This window comes from Pecten maximus, chromosome 5 (genome assembly GCF_902652985.1).
Source record: "Pecten maximus chromosome 5, xPecMax1.1, whole genome shotgun sequence".
Classification (NCBI taxonomy): domain Eukaryota; kingdom Metazoa; phylum Mollusca; class Bivalvia; order Pectinida; family Pectinidae; genus Pecten; species Pecten maximus.
In genome coordinates, this window is record NC_047019.1 from 10,294,849 (window position 1) to 10,305,708 (window position 10,860).

Genomic DNA, 10,860 nt, shown 5'->3' on the forward strand with positions numbered 1-10,860 from the left:
TGGCTGCTTAATTACAAAACTTGGACATGTCGAATAGGACCCAATGGATTTTAGAAAATACGGATAAATGGCAACAATGTTCATGGTCAATAAGACTATATCCCATAAGTTTGATAGTTTTTGGTTAATGTGGTAATATTTGTAGTGGCCAAAATAAAACGATGTGCTTTTTGTGTCCGTTTAAAATTGACGATGTTTTGGTCTGACGTAATGGCGGCTATTTACAAACTTAGACATGTCGAATAGGACCCAATGGATTTAAGAAAATACGGATAAATGGCAACAAGGTGCATGATCAATAAGACTATATCCCATAAGTATGATAGTTTTTGGTTAATGTGGTAACTTTTGTAGTGGCCTAAATAAAACGATGTGCTTTTTGTGTCCGTTTAAAATTGACGATGTTTTGGTCTGACGTAATGGCGGCTTAATTACAAACTTGGACATGTCGAATAGGACCCAATGGATTTTCGAAAATACGGATAAATGGCAACAATATGCATGATCAATAAGACTATATCCCATAAGTTTGATAGTTTTTGGTTAATGTGGTAACTTTTGTAGTGGCCAAAATAAAACGATGTGCTTTCTGTGTGTATTTAAAATGACGATGTTTTGGTCTGACGTAATGGCGGATTAACCAGAACATGTCGAATAAGTTCCAATACTACGATACACACATGCGCATAGCCCGATTTACCTGCGCTCGCGTGTGTTTGATAGGAGACAGGACGCTCTCGATAAGGGATATGCTTGAGTGGTCACGAATAAAGGGAGCCACTCTGTGTACGGGGAAATAGTGATGTTACTAATCTCTCTGTATATATGTCTCTGGAAATAGCCTTAGTTTGAAAACTTTTTTTTCCATTTGCAAAATATCTACCTTGATTTTCGGTTGAGGAATAGCTATACATATATAATTACAGCAGCCCAATTATTACACAAAATTGTATGTGCGGGTACAATAAAAATATTACATAAATTCTGCAAACATAACTGTTGCAAATTAAATGAATAACAAGCTTTAATTTGATAAGAGATAACTTTAGCCCCGGAGACAGACTCGAAAATTCATTACATACCAGGATTAATACTCATTAGGAACAGTTATAGATATAATTCTACTTGCATACGATTTCAACCAACAACAATTGACAAACTGATAAATGAAACATTTCGTCACAGTATTCACGACAGAATATCAAAGCATGAAAAACAGTATTACCATTAAGTAAGCGAATGATAATAAACAGGTACATCTGTACATGTAATTTCATATGTCTCTTGTTAAACAGTATTTCATATCTTAATTCGTTTGCTTTGTAAATATACACAGCCGTTTTGAATGATGGTACAGTTCTCTGATGAAATAACATATATAAATCTAAACATATTAGGTCTAACATAATATTTCCTATACAAAAAATTGACTTGATTTCTGAGTATAAGGGACATTCCATAATAAAATTATATTCGTTTTCAATTTGAGTACAAAATTGCAATAATGCATTTCCGGAGGTATTGGAATCGGGTGATACCATCTTCCCGCTTCTGTATTCAATCTATGAGAAGATACCCGAAACCTTGTTAATTGGTTTTTGTTTTTTGTTTTTTTTATATATACAGTGGAACTTCGTTAACTCGAACTCGGATAACTCGAATACCTCGCTTAACTCGAAGTACCTCGTCGGTCCCGGCCGAATTCTCTCTTTATCTTAGTAAAATAAACTCGGATAATTCGAATTCGGATAACTCGAAAAACTCGGATAATACGAAGTAAAAATTTGGTCCCAACAATAAAAATCCTACTTGAAATGTTCGAATAACTCGAAGTATAAGTTTCGTCGATCGGTGGCAAACGCCGACATTTTGTAAGAGCTAAATTCCGTTTGTAATACTGAACATATCGGCACTACTAACCTACATGCTATTATAAGTGTTTCATAAATTCATAAAAGAAATTGTCGGTTGAATCTTATAACAACAAGTCTTGGTGATAAAAAGTACTGCTTTACTTACATCAGGTAATTTCCCAAGGCGGTCGCCGATATCAGTACACACGATAGTCAACAACTCATCTACCCGTTCGCTCAAGCGGAACTAATCTCTGACACACCGGTAGATCTACCCGGCTGATGTTTTTACAGGTGTAGAAATGACACAGTCACCGGCGCCTATTAAATCTTTAAACTGCTGAAACAATAGCGTATTTACTGCCGAGGTGTTCAGAGTACAACTGTAACGGTCAGTGCTGTCTATTAAATCGGATAAAACGCCAACTCAGTTACAGTAACATTTTATACGCACATGCGCAGCCCAACTTCCGGTGCTAATACACATGGAAATGGCGTGGTTATCAATAAAAAGTAAGTAGGCCAATCAAACAGTATTTTATATATGTCCAATAAAAGGTAATGGTTCTGTTACGTTTTGTATGCAATCTGTGTTAAACTTAAACGGTTATTTGTTTTGACATTAATAACTTGTTATTTTGTCGAATTCCGTTTTATCGTTTACCTTTTGCAAACATGACTTGCACATCAGATCGTTATTGAAGTGACTAAGTGAAAGAAACTTTATCGTGACTGTATATCGGCAAAACTACACCAAATTACAAGTGACATAACGAAACATTACATATATATTTACATGTATTGACCAGTCTTCACACTAAACTGATGAGCGACAGAGCGAAGTTATAATGATTATATAATGTTGACAAATATTGACCAAACTTTTCACCAAAAACGATAACTCGCTTAATTCGAACACTCGGATAACTCGAAGTTTTTTCGTGGTCCCGTCGACTTCGAGTTGTATATATTTGCAATATTAAGATATCTCTTGTAACCAAATTCATTTAAGAAAAGTCTATAACATCTGGCTCTTGGTGAGTCTACAAGCTCTCTATGCCAGTTTGTAAAGATATGTCTTGTACCATTGATTGGAATAATGATATAAAATACATCAATATCTTCAACTCCTTGTTTAAGCCAAACATAACCAAAACCATGAGCACATAATATGTTCTTCATCCGTTTAGCCCAATTTATGGTACGAGAAGTTTCCACTTGCGTGTAAAGCTCGTTATATATAGACTTAAAGAGGCTTGCCCGCAGAGAGATCAGAAAAATTGGCTAATAGAAAAAGATTTTTTACACATGACAGATTGTTGGAATTGTTGAGTTTTTCATTTTATTTTCCTTATAAAACGCTGAAAAGTGATATTAAAACTCATTTTTTAAATATTATTTATTTAATCGAAACCCGCAATAAGTCCCCGCTATAAAGTGGAGTCTAATTTGATTGACACATCAAAGAAACAAGCACGTGCACAGTGCCGCACAGTGATAACTTCAAAGACAGCGGCGATTTACAAAGAAGATTTGCCGTTATATTCCATACATTTCCCTCTCAGGTTGAGTTTAAAACGTCTTTTAAATACATATTCTGTAATTGTTTTCAAGAAATAAAGTCGGAAAGCCTCTAATTTTGTCACATAGAAACGTGTACTGAATCAACTTGTATGTCATTAACATGTGTATGTCATTAACATGTGTATGTCATCAACTTGTATGTAATTAACATGTGTATGTCATTAACATGTGTTTGTCATTAACATGTGTATGTCATTAACATGTGTATGTCATTAACATGTGTATGTCATTAACATGTGTATGTCATTAACATGTGTATGTCATTAACTTGTATGTCATTAATATGTGTATGTCATTAACATGTGTATATCATCAACATGTGTATGTCATCAACATGTGTTTGTCATAAACATGTGTTTGTCATTAACAGGTGTTTGCCATTAACATGTGTATGTCATCAACATGTGTTTGTCATTAATATGTGTGTCATCAACATGTGTATGTCATTAACATGTGTATGTCATTAACATGTGTATGTCATTAACATGTGTATGTCATTAACATGTGTATGTCGTCAACATGTGTATGTCATTAACATGTGTTTGTCATTAACATGTGTATGTCATTAAGTGTATGTCATTAACATGTGTATGTCATTAACATGTGTATGTCATTAACATGTGTATGTCATTAACCTGTGTATGTCATTAACATGTGTATGTCATTAACATGTGTATGTCATTAACATGTGTATGTCATTAACATGTGTTTGTCTTTACATGTGTATGTCATTAGCATGTGTATGTCATTAACTGATGTCATTAACTTGTATGTGTCATTAACATGTGTATGTCATTAACATGTGTATGTCATTAACATGTGTATGTCATCAACTTGTATGTCATTAACATGTGTATGTCATTAGCATGTGTTTGTCATTAACATGTGTATGTCATTAAGTGTATGTCATTAACTTGTATGTGTCATTAACATGTGTATGTCATTAACATGTGTATGTCATTAACATGTGTATGTCATTAACTTGTATGTCATTAACATGTGTTTGTCATTAACATGTGTATGTCATTAACATGTGTATGTCATTAACATGTGTTTGTCATTAACTTGTGTTTGTCATCAACATGTGTATGTCATTAACATGTGTATGTCATAAACATGTGTTTGTCATTAACATGTGTATGTCATTAACATGTGTATGTCATTAACATGTGTATGTCATTAACATGTGTATGTCATTAACTTGTATGTCATTAACATGTGTATGTCATTAACATGTGTTTGTCATCAACATGTGTATGTCATTAACATGTGTATGTCATTAACATGTGTTTGTCATTACCATGTGTATGTCATTAACATGTGTATGTCATTAACTTGTATGTCATTAACATGTGTATGTCATTAACATGTGTATGTCATTAACTTGTATGTCATTAACTTGCGTATGTCATTAACATGTTTTTGTCATTAACATGTGTATGTCATTAACATGTGTATGTCATCAACGCGTATGTCATTAATACATGATAGAATGGTTAGAATGTAAAGATTGAATGTGACCTTTTTTGAAATTATTGAATTTTGGTCCAAATGATAATGCTTTTTACAATAATTTTACTACATGTACCAGAGGAAAGAAATTCTATAAATCTGCATGAAATTAGGCCATATATCATAAGTATAGCTGCCTAAATACCATCTTATTTTTTTCTCATTCATCTATGCAGCTTTTTTGAACTTTTACTTTGTCATTATGGTCACATTGAAGTGTAGTGAAATGTTTAAATCCGTAAATTTAACATTCAATAATAAAACATATTGTAGAGCCTGTAAAAAATCAGTGTTACAACATACATTGAGCACAGCAATCCAAGAAAGTTCTAAGATATATTCACTTAATGTAGATGGTCTATATACAGCTTTGAGAATATCACTGACTCTGCTAACTATTTTGTTCAAACACACATGATGCAATTAACCATGGAAGCAGATTCTGGGGACGAGACGCTCACAAGGTAGACATGAGCCCATACATGTGTTCGACGTATTCTTTGACACCCTCTTTGTTTCTTTGCGCATGTCTGCATTTTTTCTTAGACATCATGAACATCGGCCGAGGCCGCGGTTGCCGAGTGGTAAAGGTGTTCCGACACTTTATCACTAGCCCTCCACCTCTGGGTTGCGAGTTCGAAACCTACGTGGGGCAGTTGCCAGGTACTGACTGTAGACCGGTGGTTTTTCTCCGGGTACTCCGGCTTTCCTCCACCTCCAAAACCTGGCACGTCCTTAAATGACCCTGACTGTTAATAGGAGTGATCTATCTTCGCTTCGATTGAAAAACTCGGCAAATTGATGAGGTGAATACAAAGGTTCACTCCGGTTGGTTAAAAACAAAAACCTGTATATTTTTTACTGCAAAAACTTACATTTTTTTTAAAATTCACTGCTCATTGCTGCAGTGAAAACATAAGTTTTATCAGTTTGATTTTCTATATTTCACTGGCAAATTTTATTACTGCTACACTTCCAAGATGGTGACACATCTCAGGGCAAATCTTAGTCCAAATTTTCTGACGATGTTACTTCGTAAATGCAGCTATATCAACATCAGAACCCTTCGGATTAGGCAAGTCTCAGTCTTCCGAGTAAATACCTCCATATATAAACGTCATTTCAGAAAACGAAATGAAAGATCACTGTGACCGTCGTTTAACTCTCTATTGACGACACATTGCTCACTTTGATTTTCCAATCAGTAAACCAGTAGATTTTATTAAACAAATATCTAATTTACAGTTATTTGTATGACTCTAAAACCAATTCCGTCAATATTTCTGAACTCCTTGTAATTCCCATAGCTTAAGTTGGAGATTCGCTACGCCGATGAGAGGAAGTGTTGTCTCTAGGAGAGACATCCAAACTAAGAAATCTGCTAGAATATTATACTTACCCAGCACAACTGGTTGCTTGATGGTTTAAATGCAGACGACAATACATTTACTGATGACCAGGAGAATTGGCACGTGTGCTAAGTGTTTCAAGAATTAACAGAAACGATAGCAGCAACATGAAGAACAAAACGTTGATGATGATGATGATGATATGTGGATGAATAAACATCCCATTATTATCGATAGAAGATCTATTTATGGCCAGTCTTCCAACACCTTCTAGATAAAAGGAAATCATCAATGCTCCATTAGAGATATCACATATGCCATCAAAACAGGCGTCTTTTTACTCTGCGTTACATATTGTATAGTCTGGACCACAGGCGCTTGCATATAAAATTTTAATTTAGTTTTTAACGTCAGGATGCCTTTGACACCTGCCGTTATAGTCGTGGTGGGCAAATTTTGTTAGTCACACTTTTGTTTCCGGCTAACAACTTCTCTTTTCTGTAATACACAAATGATATATACATCCGCGGCCTAATATACTTCCTATTTTGACAGCAATTATTGACACGATTTAACTGATGGTCCCCTTGTTTACTGCAATTATTTAAAATGAAATATGAATGTTTGGTGTTCTAGACTATTTTAGATTATAAACATAAACAATTCCTCACCAGTATATGCAATTTTGTTGGCGTAAGATAACGTAGTTCTGTCTCAATCTGCCTTAAAAACGAAAGTAAAAAATTCAGTTTGATCGTCGTGGAAATTTACATGCGTTCCCAGATAAACTATCCACATGTCTTAGACTCATCTGTTCATCCTGAGTTCATATGCATGAACATTTCATATAAGCCTAAAACCAACCGTGTTTACGTAGTAAAATGTTTACAATTCTATAAATATCTTTGCAGCGGAACAGGGATAACTTCAGCTGTCACGTGACAAATCACATGATCATCAGCCAAAATGTCGGTTATGTCTAATATAACTAAACCAGCGACCGTTCACAGTTTCATATTTATTTGTATGTCGCTAGAATACAGAAGAAATATCAACAGGAATTGAAGGCAAGTTGTAACAAACTACATTGCCATTTTTCATGAGGATTTTATTAAATAAGATTATTATATGTTAATTTGAAAAAAAATCTAACTGTTATGATCCGTGACTGATGTACTGGCGTTTTGTTTGTCAAAACTAGGCCTATATAATATTGTCTCGTCGGACAGCGTGACCGACAGTGCGACCGCAGTTTTCTATCGGAGGTAAAATATTTGCATTTTCGATGTCACTAGGGGTCATACAATAGATGTTTGCTGGGCCTAATTAACATCTTATAATATAAATAAAAAACTTAGGCTGTGTACATCTTGGATTTTATCTCTGATTGTACATGTAACTGTTAATAGACCGATTTGTCTATAAGTTGATTTTTTTTCCAAAGTTTACAAGCAGCTTTACTGATACAGAAGTATATCAGTAATCTTCCACAAACATTAAATAATTTCGTCAGGGAAAGAGATATATTCAGCTATTGGAAAGTTTTCAGCAGATAAATACATGTTTATCTTGAATATATATTTTTATATGACAGGGGTCTGTGTACTGTGAAAACTACAAGGTTGGCAACTCCGCCACGAGCGAAACGGCACCAACATCACTTCAATCGACCAATCTTACATTTATAGTACATGCGCTGTACGTGCCAGTTTGATTATCTATTACCTATCGTGTCACTTAGTATGATTTGTGTTAAAACACAATATTATGTAATCCCCGAAAACATCGCCAAATTCGTCCTTTAGGACACCATTTTACAGAATGCTCTCTCAGCCTGTTCAGATTCCTTATAAATTTACATACGGGGTTGAAAGGTCATACGTTTATAAAATCGGCTGTCGCGCGGTAGCACTTTTTTTTGGGTCATTTCCGAATGCATATTCACGTCTGTTGATAACCCGCATATGAAGAGTTTCATTTCTTGAATTATTTTCTTAACTCTCAAACATTTTACCTTAGTATGTAATGCTATTTAATTTTCGCAGGCAAATATAATGCTTAATATCGGTTATCTCAAATATTCTTTTATCTGTTGAAAAAAAAGACATAAGTATATCATGACGCTCTACGGTGACATTTGGTCCTTCGCCTGTTGTCCGTCTCCGTCTGTACACTTTCCATATCAATCGCTTCTAGTCCTTCAACAGTTGGTCATCTGCCCACGTGGGTTTCCCCCGGATACTCCGGCTTCCTCCAACATTCAGACCCTCGCGCCTTTTGGACCAACAAGCGTGATCAACATCAGTTGATATAACTTGTTTCGTAATTGTTGTAAAATGCATAAATAAAGTTAACATTACAGTGAAGTTTTTAAGAAAAATCACATTGCTTCGAATGGCAAGATACGTAGGCTTGACTTTCAAAGGTCTGCCCTGCAGATAGGGCGTAGGAATTGTACCTGCTGCCCCCATTGCGTGATCGTAAGAGGCGACTAAACTTGGGATCTTATCTTTTCTCTTCTTTCTTAACAACTTTCTTCTTCCTAATGTCTCCCTTGACAATGCCTCACTTTTGGCCTTTAGTTGAGCGTTCGCCGCTGTGAGGAAGGTTTTGGGTTCTGTCCCTAGCCGAGACATACCAGAGTCTTTAAAAATAGTAGTTGCTGCTTCTGCTTAGCGCTCAGCATATTTGGAGTGGGACGACTGATTCGCCCGTTGTCAGTATAATGTGACCGGGTGGGGTGTGCTGCTGGGTGTCTTCGGCAGTATGCTTCAGTGAGATAGCACTATAAATCGGCAAAAGTTCCGGCCTATCACAAGGAGACTTAACACGAACATACTGCAGCCTCCCAAAACACACATACGCACTCACCACACGCATATATGTCGCATGCATGGGAGGCCGTCCTTAAATGACCTTAGCTGTTTTAAAAATAGGACGTTAAACAAAATAAACCAAACCAACTTTCAAAGGTTCTTCTATAACGAGGTTCGCCTGGTTAATATTTGTAAAGGTGATGGTACATGGCAGAATGTTTAACGTTTATATTAGTGGAAACGACAAGTCACAGACTGCAGTCAGTTTCGTAAGAGTTTGTCAAGCTGTAAACAATTGCAATATTAATAGGCCTACAGGCATGTATTTATTAAAATCATTCAGTTAAATCCTGAACAATGTTATATTTTTGTTACACGTATTAATACGCCATGCGTTGAAATGGTTGAGTGTCACAGAGAGAATGAAGTGTAGTGAGGGGCGATTACTCTGTTTCAGCACAGTTATCATCAAAACCGCCCAATATCTAAATTTCGACCAATACGAAGACTCTGTTCTTCCCAAGGCAACGAAGTTGAATTACAGTCCCCTAAAACTCCTATATACCAGATTTAATCGAAAACGAACAATATCTAAATTTCGACCAATCAGAAGCCAGGAATTGGTGGCCATTTGTTTGAATGTGAAAGTGAGGTAACAAGAGTAACCGGTGTCCCATGATATACCTACATATCAAATTTCATCAAAATCGGACAATATCTTAATTTGGACAAATCAGAGGCCTTGAAATGGCGGCCATTTTGTTAAATGCGAAAGTGAGGTTGGGAGAGTGACCGGTGTCCCATATCATGTACCAGTATCATTATAAAATTTCATCAAAATCCCACAATATTTAAATTTGGACCAATCAGAGGCCAGATAATGGCAACCATTTCCTTTAAATGTGAATGTGAGGTTACGTGATGTACCGGTGTCCGATGATGTACATGTACCTACATATCAAATATCATTAAAATCAGACAATATCTTAATTTGGACCAATCAGAGGCCAGTTAATGGCGGCCATTTTGTTGAAAAAATTAAAGTGAGGTTACCAGAGTAACCAGTGTCCCATGATGTACCTACACACCAAATTCCATTGCAATCGGACAATATCATCATTTGTATTCATATCATATATATGCTGGTATGTTATTACTTATTAGAAATAATAAAACAGTTATAGCCTTTCACTTCGGTCAACACTTGGATCAGAAACATGTATTAGGTTGTAATATATTTTTCTGTCTGGACTTATCGATCCATGAAAACAAAATAATGCCCTCTGACTACGTTTTCGGTAAATATGATCTTTTTATTTGGTTGAAAAATCCAGGTATCGACATTAGTTAAATTCTTTAACTGCATAATGAATCGAAAGTGCAATAATGTATCAATTTTCATAAATATGCTCATTAATAAATTTCAGCAACGCTATACATTTCAATGAAATATCAAACAACATCAATTTAATATATTGATAGCTAGGAAGGGTATTGCAAGATTTTGATTTTAAGTTTAACCAGGAAAGATTCTGGAAAAATCTAGCGTTTTATTTTAAGATAATCTAACTTTTATATCAGAAAGATTTTGTAATGGTGTTACTTCCCAAACGGGTTACATGACATGACAGACTCGTATGTTGTGAATCACATTCTGATTTTTAAACTCATACATTATCTTGAGGTTAGTTCGTGATTACCACCAACGCCAATTCTTATCTTCCTTCTATATTAGATGATAACAGG